General features: G+C 38.7%; 1 long non-coding RNA gene across 1 annotated transcript in view; it reads left to right on the top strand.

The window, feature by feature from the left end:
* Positions 1-13,504, top strand: part of LOC122139282 — a 31,640-nt gene extending 18,136 nt beyond the window's left edge. The window contains exon 4 of the long non-coding RNA XR_006156177.1: positions 12,605-13,504. This is a non-coding gene — a long non-coding RNA (uncharacterized LOC122139282). The remainder of the gene's footprint in view (positions 1-12,604) is intronic.
* The last annotated feature ends 2,276 nt before the right edge of the window (positions 13,505-15,780 follow it).

The following is a 15,780-nucleotide window of genomic DNA, read 5'->3' on the forward strand; positions in this document are numbered from 1 at the left end:
CGATGAACTTTAGCCAATCTCCCTACATCATTAAAACTTACTGACATGATGAACGCCGGGCCATTCGTCTCTCACAGCGCTGTTCCAGTTTTGAAGTCTTGCAGTAGCAGTGAGGCCTACTGTTGTTGTTTGTATTTTTTTTTTTTTTTACACTTCTAATTCTGATCTGTTTATCTTGGTGAGAAACAAACGCTCAGTCGTTTTTCCCTCTTTTTTTTTGTTGCGCTGGTGTATGTTGGGGGTGGAGGGAATCCCCCGGGGGTTTTCACCTCCTCTGTCTCTGCTTATTGGATATTCAAATTTCAGTCAGACGCGCACAATAATACACATTTAACATCGTGTGACTGACACATTGGGAAGGTCTTTGTTTTCATAAAAACAAACACATATACAATGACACAAACAGACAAGAACAAAACAGCGTCGGGAAGGAACGCTGACAGGCTAACATGACAAGGTAAACTAAAGCAAGTTCTGATATTACATGATTCTGAAATGTATGATATTCACGAGGAAGCAAACAGCTCTGTGATCCACTCACAATGACCCTTTTAAAGGAATAGTTCATCCAAAATGAAAGTTCCATCTTTATTTACTCACTCTCATGTCTGTTCTTTTCTTTTAGTGGAAAACAAAAGGAGAATTTATGAATAGTATGTTTTTTTCCATGCAGTGACAGTATGAAGCAACCACAGATGTCAAGCTCCAGAATGAGCAAAAGCACAATAAAATGACTTTACTCAAAGACTTCTTATGACTTTATTCAAAGCTTTCTGAAGTCATATGATAGCTCTGTGTGAGAAACAGAAATTTAAGTTAATAACTGAAAATCAAATTCTGAATTAACTAAATATTTAAATGAAAACCATCAATGACAGGAAGTGCAAGATTTTTAAATCTTCATTTATTTATACAAAAAAAAAGAAAAGAAAAAAGAGTGGGTAAATCTCACAAGGTCAGGTCTTAATTTGCAACTTACTTATTGTTCTAAATAAATTCTATAAATATGTATGTTTGTATCAATATAAATTAGATAGATAGATAGATAGATAGATAGATAGATAGATAGATAATGCCAGAATTTTCATTTCTTTGGTGAGAGCTAACCCTTTAAGGAAAAGAATACAAAATAAACTGCAGCGAAAAACATTGTGCTTCACATCTGTGCAGATATAATGGAAAGACGCAGCTATATCATTACAATTCAGATCAGATGCCTCAACATATTTAGGCAGGCCGAGGAGGAGGCTGCCCATAGCTGTTTCATTGATTGGTTGCAGGGGCGAATGCTCAATTTCGTACCTTGAGTTATTCCGCATTACCGTCCAGATGGTATTTATCAGGCTATGTAAATTAACACAGTCAAGCTGATTGCATGTCAAAAATAAGTAGTTAAACCTTGAAGGCATTTATTTTCCATGTGCGCTAATGGACGCTTCTTGTGTTTCTTCAGATGAGGTTCCTTGTTGAAATTCATGTTTGATAAATTCGAAGGATTTCGGGGTAATTTGGCCATCAAGAGTGCTGTTGATCCTTCGAGTGTATATTTGAACCTTGGGGAGTTGAACATCACATCTGCATATCCAAGCTCAAATATATACTTAGAGTGATTGGTTTAAACATTAAGTTGTTGATCTTGTCCCAGATAGATTTGTCAAAACGTCAGCCGCCCACCCCCCACTTTCAATTCCGAACGGTGCGACTAATCCTTAAATACCGCTCTGAAATACATCTTTACTAAATTCATTGATTGAGTTAGTCAAACTTACATTCCGCCCTAATTTCGTAGTCAGGGCATGGAATAAATATTCCTCAATCCATTTATTTTCCATAAGGGAGGATAACCGGCTAGGCGAGTCCTTACATTTCAATTAGACGGCGAATGAGAGAGGAGAAGCGGTGGTCAGTGGACTGGCTGTCAGGTTAATCACAGCGGACAAGCCGCCGCTGGCCCTTAATCCAAGCAGATAACAACGACCACAGATTCGCACTCTGCACCAAGAAACCGGAGCAGACAAATACACGTGTCATGTTAAACCAAATACGTTTAGCCCAGGGATCCCACCATTACCGGCAGATCGACATGATAACCCTGCCGCCCTTTAAAGGAGTATTTATTTGACAGAGAAGATTGACATGGACTTGGCCTGCTAGAAAACAACAACTTATCCATTTAAGGACAAATGGCTCTGTTCAAAATGGAAACCTAGTGTGCGGTGTACGTGAAAAGTAAGCATGCATCATGCAAAAATAAGCATTTCCAACATTGTTGTGACACAACCTCATCAGTTTGCATTCAAACGTGTTGGACATTGGGATACACATGCATTGTGCTTTGCACATTTTGGCAAATGCAGTAAATCTGCATATTCCATGCATACAAAACCTTGCATATTTGCATTTACAGAATGCCAGTATGCTGTTCTAACAGAGCTAAATAGCATGTGTAAACATTGGTGTAATGCTTCATTTCAGCAGCTTAGCTTTGACATGCTCTACGCCCTGCTTTATGCATTTGTGCTCCAGCAACATGACGTTCATCGTTTGCTAAGTAGTGGGGACAGATTTCTCTGGCGCACCATATGTAGACAATGACGCTAACAAGTTAATATGGCAAGCATAAATACGTGCTTCGTATTATTATACCCTCTTAGCAACATGCTCAAGAGCCTAAAAATTAATTGCTAGACTAAGCAGAGACAGCACAAAATGATTTATAATGTGGCTGAATCGCTGGTAGTTATTTATTTTTGCATGGTATTACACTAACCGCAATGTTTTGCTGAAATTGTTAGTCAGCATCAATGAATGCAATTAGAGTTTAATGGGCTTTAAAGAGAGCATGAAGAAAACAAGCAGAAAAGAGAGATGTGGGGAGGGAAAAGTTGCAACGTGGATTCTCATCCAATCAGGAAATGTCTCCTAGTGGGAAGACAGACAGATCTCTGATTTTTAGGTTTGGCTATGGCTAGTTATAAAGAGTCAGTTAGCCACTGTTTGTAGATGTCGTAACTACACCATCATACTTTTGAAAATCATTTTTCTCCATTGAACTGTATTCAAAGGTTACTGTGTATTGTATTTGCAAACAACATAGTACTGTGAGCGCAAATATACAGTGTTATTTTAGCATTATGTACATACTGTTATATTGTTTTTCTCCATTGAAATGCATCCAAAAATCACTGTGTATTGCGTCTTGCAAGCAACAAATTAAGTGCAAATATGTAGTTTTATATTTGTATTATTTACGGTATTTTTATACTGGTATAATATATTTAATTAGCTTTTATTTATATATTTTCATTGTAATTTTTATGTTTTAATTTTTAGTAGTTTTGCTGTATGTTTAATTTAAAGTTTTATATTCTTTATTTTGATTTAAGCTTTAATTATTTTGTTTAGTAAAAAATGTTATAACAATTTTAGTTTTAGTATTCTTTTTTAAAGTGCTCTTAAAAGCATGAAAATAAATTTGCTAGTGAGTGCACTTTCTTGTTTTTGAACAATTTATAGTTGTTTCAGAGTGTCACATGGTCACAGGGTGTTTCTGACTTAGGAGATTGGCTGAGGAACTTCTGTGCCCAGAACTGAGCACCCATGTGCAGAAAACAAGATGCATAATCCTGAGAAGGTCACATACTCAATGAGCGACTGTTATTGAGATGAATGGGACTGCTTACGGATAGCTTTCTCCATGAATGACTAGCTTTTATATACATTTGCATTAACAATAAGCGTGTTGCTTATCTTTAAAACTTTGAAATACCTACATCTCTTTGCCATTTATATTTTCAAATTTTCCAGTCAGGTTCTGTTCTAATCAAGCCAAATTGAATACATACCTGCAGTGCATAATGTCATATAAATAATTGTGCCTTGCGTAAACATATCAGTTTCCCTCCACAGCAGTGAGCTTGAAAAACCATTTGTGGGACCCCGTACAAGGTCATCTGAAGCTGGAAGCCTGAAGTCATTGAGCACACACATGGCAGAAGTGTGTGAGTTTGAACACAAGCGCCTTCTGAGCGCACTGGCCCTTAGGGCAACAGCAAGCCATTGCGCCGTCATTAAGGCCAACACATAGCAGCTATTTATACACCGCACTGCATCACATCATGCATACTATACATACTTGCGCACACATGCATGTGCGAGCACCCTGAGGCACCTACACTTATGCTGTATTCACGCAAACATTACACACACAACCGCTGGAATAACAATACCGAATTAGCATGCACAAAAACGGGAGTGCATGAAAGGCAAATAGGGTCAAAACTGGCTGTTTGTGTGTTCGTTTTAAATCACCATGTGTTTTTCCAGATGAATGCAAATCAAGTAGTCTTGGAAGAAATCAAAACTAGCACTCGTTTCTTTCCACTGGTGCAAATGACTCCGGGACACTAAAAGTTGAAAGTGTCAATTATATTCTAACAACCTTTGAAGCTGCTGCGTTGCTCTTGAGGTATTATGCTTCATATTCTAATGATTTTTGCTTTTGTGTTTCATCAAGAATGCATCTCTCCACCAACCCACATTTGCAGCTTTGAGCGATATTCATATTGTATGTTTCTTTGTGAATATCTTCACCAGGCAGTTGTTAACATCACCGTGTCACGTTCATTATAAATTGTTTGAATCGAACCAGCGCCTCGAGCCAGCACGAAGGCAACAGCGTATTCTCAAAACAGAGATGCTAGATTACAGCGATCAGTGATTGTACCGTGATGTACCGCCGCGCATTAGATCAAGGCGATACGTTCGCAGGCCCCACGAATGTGAAACGCAGGGCCACTCTTGTAGGCGATTACTCAAGCTGCGGAGAGGATATTATTCCGAGTGAGTTGTTAATAAGGGAGTTTATTTTTTCTGACAGAGTGAAAATGGCTTCCTAACACAGGATGGATAACCCCACTAGCCCGCGGACGCCACCCGGACAGTTGCGCGCAATTAGGAATAAATAAATATTAACATCTTCACTTATGCATTTGACGCTAATGTGCTAAATTGGATTAGCCTTCTGATGACCTAATTGCATTGTCATGGCGCATGTATCTAAAGAGGAGTACTTTGTGGAAAGGTAACATCAAATTAATCTAACAATCAGTAATTGAGACAAATGACACGCCGCGGCCGGCTGTCTGGGTGAAAAACTAGATGAGCTGAGAAACGCTTTGTAGGGTTAAGAGCCAGCGTGGTAAGGCAGTGACTTAATCTAAAGACTATTAGCATTAGTTAACCGTGTACTTTTCAATTAGAGCGATCATTTTGCATTTCGGACTCGCTGATAAATATCTTTTGTCACCGCGCACAGAGGGAGGACGGTGCAGAAGGACTTGTAGGGTTTAAATGCATCGCACTTAAAACAGAAGGCCAAGTGGAGAGTACAGTCCACGCGAGGCGCTGTGTGGCATTTCGCGAAGGGGGTGGGCAGCAGGGGGCTCGTATATTGGAAAAATAAAATAAAACTGCAAATCAAAAGGCCCTTTGTATTAAATTACAGTGGGGGCTTTGCAGGAACGAAGCCTGTGCATACAGACTCTGTGTGAATCTAATAATGAACTTGCATCCAACCTTAATTAAACAGTCTACATCCCCTCGCATAGCCATATAATGATGTCAAGCCGGGAAGCAATTAGCTGCCCTTCTCTGAAAGCAAACAGTGTTTGTAAGTCACACAAAGTACTGCGGCATGCGTGCTTATTGAAACCCTCCTGAAAAATAAAATTAATTAGTATGTTATGATTTTGGAGATGCCTTAACATTGGACCCAGAGGACAAGGGCCTGAGATTAAAGATGAGCCCCTCTTTCTGCCAGTGCTGGTAACGATAACAGCAGGAGAACCATCTCACCGTCTCATTAGCGGCAGGCCGGGCCAGACTACACGCTTTGCCCCGCGACATCATAACATCCATTAAAATAAGCTGTCATACAGTTGTAAGAATAACAACCCACAGTAGACAGAGTCATTTGAAAGGGAAAAAAGCAAAGTTTTCCAACAAAAGGCCCCTCTCCAATGGTTCTTAGGTGTATGCCGTTTATTTGTGTTTAGAGATCACCCCTTTTGTCTGCCTCGGCTAATTAAAGTGATGCTGCGCCGCCTGGCTTTGCGAGCAGCCGGGGGAAGCACCAGCCAGCTGAGACACCCAATTACACAATTAAGCCTCCTACAAGATCTCGAAATTGTCAGGGAAAGAGAAACCGTGTGGTTTTTTCTTTGTCTTCGCAGCCGCGGCTTTGCGAGAGTATCGTTTTCACGTTGCGAGAGGAAGGCGCACGTTGGCGATGATGTAAGACGTAATTTCGCCCGGCGCACTTCGCCGCTGGGCCCCCTTTGTTCTCTTCGGAGCAGGGCTGTATATTTGCGTCTATTTACTCGCGTCGAATTTCTTTTGTCTTTCGAAGTTGTTGCGCAGGCAGTCATTAGCCGAGCCGGAGCACTAACTTTGTTGAGCGAGAGCATTTGGAGACACGGCTCTAATTGCCGATGTTTTACAAGGGAAGCACTTATCACTTTGCTTATTAAAAATGCTTATTGGATGCAATAAAACACACATTATGGTGGTGAAATTAATATAGTGCATTGCCCAGAACATAATGCCGTTCTAATGTGTGTCTTGTTCACTCTAATGAGTGCTGCCGAGTTTATTAGCTCTGATGACAGAGGGGCCGAGCTGGAGCTGTTATTGTTTGGTACAGGTTGATGGATTTCGGATGCACACGCGCGCACACCCACGCTCTCTTTATTACCGAGCGCCAGTGTCGTCTAGCCCGGTGGCTTGGCTTTAATGCGGTATAAACATATAAATCTGAGGCGACTCTCTCTTAGCCTGCAGTGGAGAGTCTCCGGTCGGTCTGGAGTCCATACGTTCTCACTTATTTCCACCGCTGGAGAGGAAGCCATTGATAACTCTGTGACAAGGGCGGTCCCGGGAGGGCCGGACAGGGGGGAACGGCACAGGATAGGGTTAGTAGGTCATTACTGGCTCAGCACAGATCCTTTAATTGTCTACTGAGCTGCTTTGGATCCGTGTCAGGTGAACGCTTCGACCAGAAAGAAAAGTGCAACCTAATAGTTTGGCTTTCAGACGAGGAGATCGGTTAGACTTGGTAATGGATGTTTGTGCATGTGAAACCCCTTTGTTTATGGAGAAGGCTCTTTGTTTTCCAATCCTCCCCTTTTTTCCACAAGTTTGAGGCAATTTATTTGCGATCCAATTTCAGTGAGTCTTGCAATCAGGCAATGCAATCCAATTATCTCTTTGATTGGGCGAACTGATTAAAATGTGTAGCCAGACGTGATTATCCGTCTCTCTCACTCTCTCTGAACATATGAGGGAGAGACACACAAGGCAGCTGGAATTATAAACGAACACTGTATGGTAAAGTGTGTGGCCTAATGCAACAGTAATGCACTGTGAAGGTTGTCAGCCGGTGGAGAATTTGCTATACCTTTTTTATACAAAGCCAGTGGCCAGAGCTACTTTACATTATTTACAAGTCAGCAGGTCAAGATGAGTTCAGTTGTTTACAGATGGCTACATTGCAATTTGCCATAATATACATAGATGTACAATCATTTTTGTGTGTTTGTGTGTGTTTATTGGCTCTTTTACGATGGTTTTATTTGTGGCCTATCCATTTAGAGTTATATGTGGTCAGTTTATTTATTAATTTCACCGTTTTTGAGTCTTTGAGATATAACTCAAGTTTTATACACGATTACAAAAGGTTTTATTTTTGGCCTATCCATTATTTATATATATATATTAATATATATATATATATGTGTGTGTGTGTGTGTGTGTGTGTGTGTGTTATACCATATATACTAATTATATTATCATTATACTAATTATAATCAGATCAACATGCATTCCATGTTTTTTGTTTGTATGAATTGCATTCATTATTATTATTATTTTATTTATTGATTGTTTTGCTTTTGGACACAAGCTCACCATATATTCTAGCAGGCTTTTCCATCATGTAGGTTTTGACATACCATTTTCTCTGTAATCAGAAACAGCTCTTGTTCAGGTGGAGTTTTTGTGAGCTGTCTCTGATGGCTCTAAACATTTCCTGGGCCACTTTGGGTTGAAGGTCTTTCCAGTGTTTTGAAATACAATAACCGGCTTGTTTGATTGTTAAAGTGATAACCATGAGAGCAGGGCTGCCCCATTTATCAAATGACCAACTTAGTGAAGGCTCGCAGAAATCTGCCAGTAATGAATGACAGGAGAGAAAGCGAGAGTGAGAGAGAGAGAGCAGGCCAGCATATGGATGGTGGGCCTTGTCTGTTATCTTTCTTTTTTTCCACCCCAAATCATGTGTCCGGGGCTGATGAAATTTAAAGTGGTGTCTGGCTTTTGCCTCCTCCAGAACGGCCTTGACGTGGCTGAGCGTGTGTAAGTAGAATGTGTGATAAGGCAGGCCAGACCTCCTGCTGAAAACGTCACCGGCGACCTGGGCAAGGGTCAGGAGTCAACCAGCAAATATATCTCCCGCTCGCTTTAAAATTGATAAAGACAGATGAGAAGGCAGATGGAAGGAGAAGTGGTCAGGAAAGAGGAGGGAGAGGTGTCACGGTCTTCAATAAACGGCACTTTGTGACGCATCATTGGGAATGCCCTCCCATAATGCTGTGCTGTCTGACCTCACACTTCACAGGGTAGGTGAGAGCTCAGCGGTGACCTTGCTTGGGATTCAACCCTTGTTATTATGGTCAGATGAAGCTTCACCATAATCTCCACTGTTCCATTTATGTGCCATTTTTCTGGCCTTGCTTTACAGTTTGGCAGATATTAACATTCATTTAATTTATTTAATATTAGATTCAATATGATTTAGTTTTATATATTAATATAGTATAAATGGTAACACTTTAGTATAAGGAGTCAGGACCAGTTCTCACTATTAGCTTTTTAGCAAGCCTATTATTAACATATTGGCTGTTTTTTAGTACTTATAAAGCACATATCTGCATGACCATATTCTACGTCTCCTACCCAATACCTAAACTTAACTTACTAATGCACTACTAGGTCACACTTTAAGTCTTATTGATTGCTTTGGATTAAAGCATCTGCCAGATGAATAAATGTAAATTTAATGGTTATAATAATATTATATAAAATAAAAAATGCAACTACAATATATTTATTTATTTAAATTTTATGAATTATAATTAGTTTGGTTTTTTAAACTAATTGATTTGTATTTTTATGTTTAATAATATACAATGAATACATTTTGTAAATAATTTAATCAAATAATTAATAAAAAATAAATAATCCATAATAATTAATACAATAATAATATCTGAAAAAAATCATGAACATTTTTGTTTATTCTAAATTATACATACATTTATAATATTCTTTATTTTATATAAATATATATATATATATATATATATATATATATATATATATATATATATATATATATATATATATATATATATATATATATTATGTTTTCTTAAATAATATAATGCATAGTTTGTATATATCTGATTTTTTTTCAGATATTATTAGTGTATTAATTATTATGGATTTATTATTATATATATATATATATATATATATATATATATATATATATATATATATATATATATATATATATATATATATAGAAAGAGAGAGAGTACACATTTAAATATATATAATGTGTGTGTGTGTGTGTGTGTGTGTGTTTTGTTTACTAATATAATTATTATTAATATTATTCTTATTTACGAGTCCCTGGAACTGTGAAGATTGAAAACCCCTAGTGTATCACTGTACAAGACCCATTTCTTCATATAGAATTAATTAATTTATTTATTTATTATTTATATATTATTCTTTATAATCACGCATTCTCACTGAACATCATATAGGTATATTCCATTATGCATTGTATTAGTATTGCACAGCTGAAACAACCCAGCCTTTGCTGTGATTAGCTGCTTTTCTCTCAGGGAAACACATTACCCACTCACTACAAACGCTGATCGATTTCTCTAATACTGCCTATCTGATTGCTTTTATACCTTATTGATTCTTCAGGATTAACGTTTATGGCTGTCAATTATTCTCATGTATGATTGTTCACATCTGTTTATTGCACGCTGCATAATTGTAGAAAACGACAACTCTGTTCAAGTTGATAATCCAATTTCAATACGAGAAACAAGCCCTCCATTTTAAAGAGATCTGCACTCTTATATCAACTAGTGTGAGTGTGGCTAATCGACTAAAGCTACCATCACAAACGCCTGACGTTTTGACAGAAGCATTCTGTGTGAAATGCGATGATCATAGGCTTCATTACAAGAGCAGTTAATAATCACAAGCTGCTTTTCCTGAATCTGCCACCATGACATTCAGAGGATTTGGAAGGATAGTAGAACAATTATATGTGAAATTGATGGTTTTGAGCAGTGCTGGCTAATATGGTTCAGTGCAAGTAAAGGAAATGTTTCAGGATAAAATCATTCATCATTCTGAAAGAATCATACATTTCAACGTCACTAGCTTAGCACGACCAGGTGAAGTAGACAACTGGAGTTTAAACACTTGAAAGGATGCAGATGCATTTGAACAAATGCAGGCATTACATAAGTGTCTATCAAAGCCGGCTGTGAAGGGCTCTACCAAATTATGACTGGCATTGTTCACGGCAATCCACTGAAATTGTTATGAATGTAAGTCAGATGTGGGCACATACAAATAGGACTATCTTCCAGTGCTGTACGCTTGAATGTACAGGCTTATTTCCATTTCATATCAGTTATTGTTGTTCAGACGAGAGGATAGCCCACTTGATCTATAGTTATTACCTCAAGAGTGATGCCTTTGACAGATATTACTGTCTGGAAGTAGAATCCTCTTTTATATAATTTACATTTTCCCATTTGGGTCCTCGGTTGTTTTCAGCACAACAGCTACATTTACTGCATGCAACCTAATAATCTGTCAATAATGTCACTTACAGATTAATCATAATCAAAAGGTATTACATAAAAACCTCAGTGTGATAAAATTATCTGATTTGCCTCGATCTGATCCTAAGAAACCTGGAAAAAGTTGAAGCAGTACATGAATGATAATAATAAGACATTTTTCTTGAGTGGGAAATCTGCCTATTCAATTCAATTCAATTCAAGTTTATTTGTATAGCGCTTTTTACGATACAGATCATTGCAAAGCAACTTTACAGAAAATTAAGTTTCTACAATATTTAGTAGCTTATCAGTGGTGACTGTCAGTTTATGTGCATACGGCAGAAATGTTCAGAAAAATCAATAAAAGACGTAAACAAACAGACGATTAACACTATTAACAGCAATTATGCAATCAAACTTATAGCAAAATGTGGTAGTTCTGTATGTTGTCTCTGGGTTAGCATCATCTGAGGTCCTCTGATGGGTTGGCATCATCTCTTCTCAGGTGTTCTGGATCCAGACTGGAGCTTGCAAAACAGAAACAAATAGAGACATAATTAGCGTAGCTGCTGTTCCAGCCAAGTAAAATTAATTAGTTTAACCCAAGTTAAAGAATAATAATGCGCATTTGATCAGATATAACTGCATTCAAAATTATGAGATGCATTATTTGAATGCTTGGCCAAAGAGGTGTGTGTTTTTTTAATCTAGATTTAACAGAGGAATGTGTCTGAACCCCGAACATATTAGGCTATTCCAGAGTTTGGGAGCCAAATGGAAAAAAGCTCTACCTCCTTTAGTAGTTTTGCTATCCTAGGTACTATCAAAAGTCCAGCGTTTTGTGACCTTAGGGAGCGTGATGGGATGTAGCGTGGTAGAAGACTAGTTAGGTACGCAGGAGCTAATCCATTAAGGGCCTTATAAGTAAGTAATAATATTTGTAACTGATACGGAAATTAATAGGTAGCCAGTGCAGAGACTGTAAAATTTCCTGGTATATCATTTTCTTGACCTGGTAAGGACTCTAGCCGCTGCATTTTGGACTACCTGTAGCTTGTTTATTGAGGATGCAGGACAACCACCTAGAAGTGCATTACATTATTAAGAAGGATCATGTGACTCTGAAGACTGGAGTATGGTGCTGGAAATTCAGCTTTGCGTCACAGGAATGAATTACATTTTACAATATATTCAAATAGAAAACAGTTATTTTATATTGTAATAATATTTCACAATATTACTGTTTTCACTGTATTTTTGATCAGATAAATGCAGCAGACCCCAACCTTTTGAACACTAATGCAGTATTCGTTTCATTTTCATCTGTCCCTTTAAGTAGCAACATGCAAATACAAATTTCCTGGTATATCTTTGTTAGAAAGTGCCGTTGTTTGCATGCACAGAAATTTATTTGAAATGCATGCAATGCATATATAAAGCCTGACTTTTGACTGACAACTATTGCAATCAACATCTATAGTGATCTGTAGTCAGATGGGATTTAATTAATATCGATGGAAATCGGTGCATGTGGAAATAGTGTGTATGTGAATATGGTGTGTATGAGGTTTGGATGTAGGTATGGTGCAGAGGGAGATGCATGAGTTTAACATGTAGTCCAGAGTAGAGGTAATTAAGCACTTTTTTTATTTGTTTTGCTTTCACAGGAACATGAGAGATGCCGCCCAGCTCTTAATGAATAGGTACTGTGGTTCGCTCTCTTTCTTTTCAAATACAAATAGCACACATACGCACACACAATGAGGGACTCGGCCCACTCTTGGCACCGTCAGGCCTCATTGTTGCCAGTCCTGTGGAGGTGGTGCGGTTAGTGGGTGTGGAAGCTAAATTAGCCTCTACCCCAGGCTGTAGGCCCTCCCGAGGGGGGTCCGCACTGCCCTGTGAGTAAGCTTGTACCGTGCTTGCCCTTGACATGCCTTCTCCATGGACGGTGGGACGGAGGAGCGCAGTGCCAGTGAGCTGAATGGCACAAACCCGTGCCAGATGGTACCAGCTGCGGCGAAACGCTCTCTGCGGTGGACACCTGTCCACTCCGTGCACCTCCAGGAGCCATCAGTGCCCGCCCTAAAGAGCCGTCAGCGGGAAATGAGGCGCTAACCCGGGAGTGAAAAGCCTGCGGGCCCTCGCCGGGTGCATGCCGAGTCCTCGTCGGGCCACTCTAATGAGGACGGGAGCCCGAGCCAAGACACGTTTAGCAGCCATGCTGTTTACTTTATCATCATTACTCAACTTGACCCTGGCCTCCACGTGTCTGCGATGATGCCGCGGCCAGGACGTGTCGTTGGGTTGGACAGACAGTCGGCACATCTGACTCCGGGCCGAGAGACAGAGGGCATGCTGGGACTGGGCACAGAGTGTTTGTGGAGGCCATTACTCAATGAATGTTGTGTGAGGTTTGTGAACAATATCGAAGTTAAACCACAGATTCTGTCATTTTTACTAAATCTGACTTTTTTTTTTTTTTTTTTTTTTAAGAATATCCTGGTAAGAATATCCAATATGAATAAAGGAGAACTGAGGCTGTCAAGCTCTACAGTTACAAAAAGGTCAATATGACACTTTATTCAATCTTTTAAGTCATAATGATAATCTCGCATTGTTCATAAGTTAAGTAGCAATGTGTGATTCATAAATGAATTGCTTTTTGTGTCAGATACGTTCTATGGATCAGTTGATTCAGTACATAAAACCAGTCTGAATGATTCAATTTGGGTCATGCACTTCTGTTGAAAAGTGTTCAGAGTCATATGAATTATCTGGCTTTGTGTGAGGAGTATTTTTGAAAGATTTAGGTCTGAAAGATTTAGATCTGACTTGTGAATGCATTGTTCTTTTGAGTCAAATCTGTTCAATGAATCAGTTTACAAAAACATGAATTCATAAATTGGACTGGTTCAGTTGTCAGGTTCTGTTAACTGTGAATTAATATTGGTCTGTTGTTCTACACACAAAGTTGTCATATGACTTGGAATATAGTGCAGTCATATGGATTGCATTTATGATGCTTTTATGCAGTTTTTGCAGAAACCTTGTCTTGTCTATTGTGGCAAAGTGACTAATGCATTATCTAAAATGTTTAATTTTTTTTTCATAAAATAAAATGCAAATCATACTGTACCAGAGGGTGAGGAAATGATGACAGAGTTGCATGTTTAGCTATTCCTTTAACTTCAGACCCATAATTGAAATAATGCTTCTTTTTGTCTCTCTTCTTTAAAAGTAAACAGTGCATCTAAAATAGACAGTATGGCTCTTAAAGGTTCAGTTACTCCAAAATTGTGTAGCAATTTTGTAAGAATTTGTGGTGAAGTGATACACAACTGTAAGACATTCAAACTAATTCATAGCTATTCAATTGTAGAAAACAACAACTCATTTGTCAACCAGTCACCATCAATATTTCAGTACTGTGGCATAATGTTTTGCATGAATAAATGTTTACCTATTTATTTTTTTATTATTATTTAAGTTTACTTTCATTAAAAATAATTAATTAAATAAATAAATAAATAAATAAATAAATAAATAAATAAATAAATAAATAAATAAATAAATATAATATAAAATAAAATACTATAAAGAAAATGGTCTCTGAGGGCCCATATCTTGGCAGTGTGTGAGTCTCCTCTCTGTAGCCTACAGCTCGTTCAGGGATATTAAAGAGTCATTAGATGGAGGGTTTCCTCTGGGAATACTTCAATATGAAGCTCTGTGGTGTCACAGCCCATGTTATTTGTGTGTAAGTGACACTTACCTGCAAGACATGACATGAATTAAACACCGTTCTGTACCTTCCAGTCTTTCAGCATGCTGCCTTCTTACATAGAATAACCTTTTACATATTCCAGCCTGATTTGTCTTTTTATTTTTAGTGAGTAAATTGCCCTCAACTGAAGAGGGAAGCAGAAGTAATAACTGGAATTGCGAGGCTGGAATTGAGTTGTCTGGTGGCAAGTGTTGTTGGCATGGATGAATATAAATTGAAAGGTATATTGGGACGTTTGTGGACTGGAACGTGAATGAGAACCTCGCTCTTTTAGGTCCAGGGCAGCGGTGGCACGTTAAAATGTGCATATCCGGAGCTGATTAGCAATGTTGCACTAGTATTCACCAATGGGAATGAGGTAGAAAGGGAAAGGCGGCAAGAATGATTTGTTTTCACAGCGGGACGGATTTTCATAGGGAGATAAAAGAGAAAACATGGAGCGTGGAGTCAGGTTGGGTGGCTGTCTCTCTGTAGCGAAGGCTCTTCTGATGTTCACCGACTGAATCCCCACTCTTTGCACCATGGCCTCCTTCCCGCCTTCACCCACCAGGCGTAAACACAGCGAGATCAGTAGCGTGTTAAAACGGCACCCCGTCCTGTTCACGATCCGCCTGTGTTCTCTTCTGTTTGGGTTTTCATGTCGTACCGTAGATAAAATAAGCCCCACACAGCGAAGCCCCTTTATATCCTCGCAATAATTGATTTGCATTTAATTGTTTCTTGACGGCTTGAGGCTGCTGAAAGCGGGGCGATGTGCACCTGAATCCGAATTTTGAACGTGCGTCTTTCCGGGTGGCTATTTGTGTTTGCAGTCAATTTTTTTCCTATTAGGTTGGAGTGAGGATTTTGATAAAACATGAAGGTGCTTTCTGTAATACTTTTTCGGTTGTCGTTTTATCGATCAGCTGATCCCCGGGGAGGCCCTTACTGCGGGAGGCAATTATGAAATCAGAACAAAGACTTGGATAAAACAAGATATTACACTCGCACAGTTGGCTGATTGTTCCATTCCTTTACAAGACTGAAGAGATCTTTCTTTTTCAATACTGGATGCAG

The sequence above is a fragment of the Cyprinus carpio genome, chromosome B12, assembly GCF_018340385.1.
Source record: "Cyprinus carpio isolate SPL01 chromosome B12, ASM1834038v1, whole genome shotgun sequence".
Classification (NCBI taxonomy): Eukaryota; Metazoa; Chordata; class Actinopteri; order Cypriniformes; family Cyprinidae; genus Cyprinus; species Cyprinus carpio.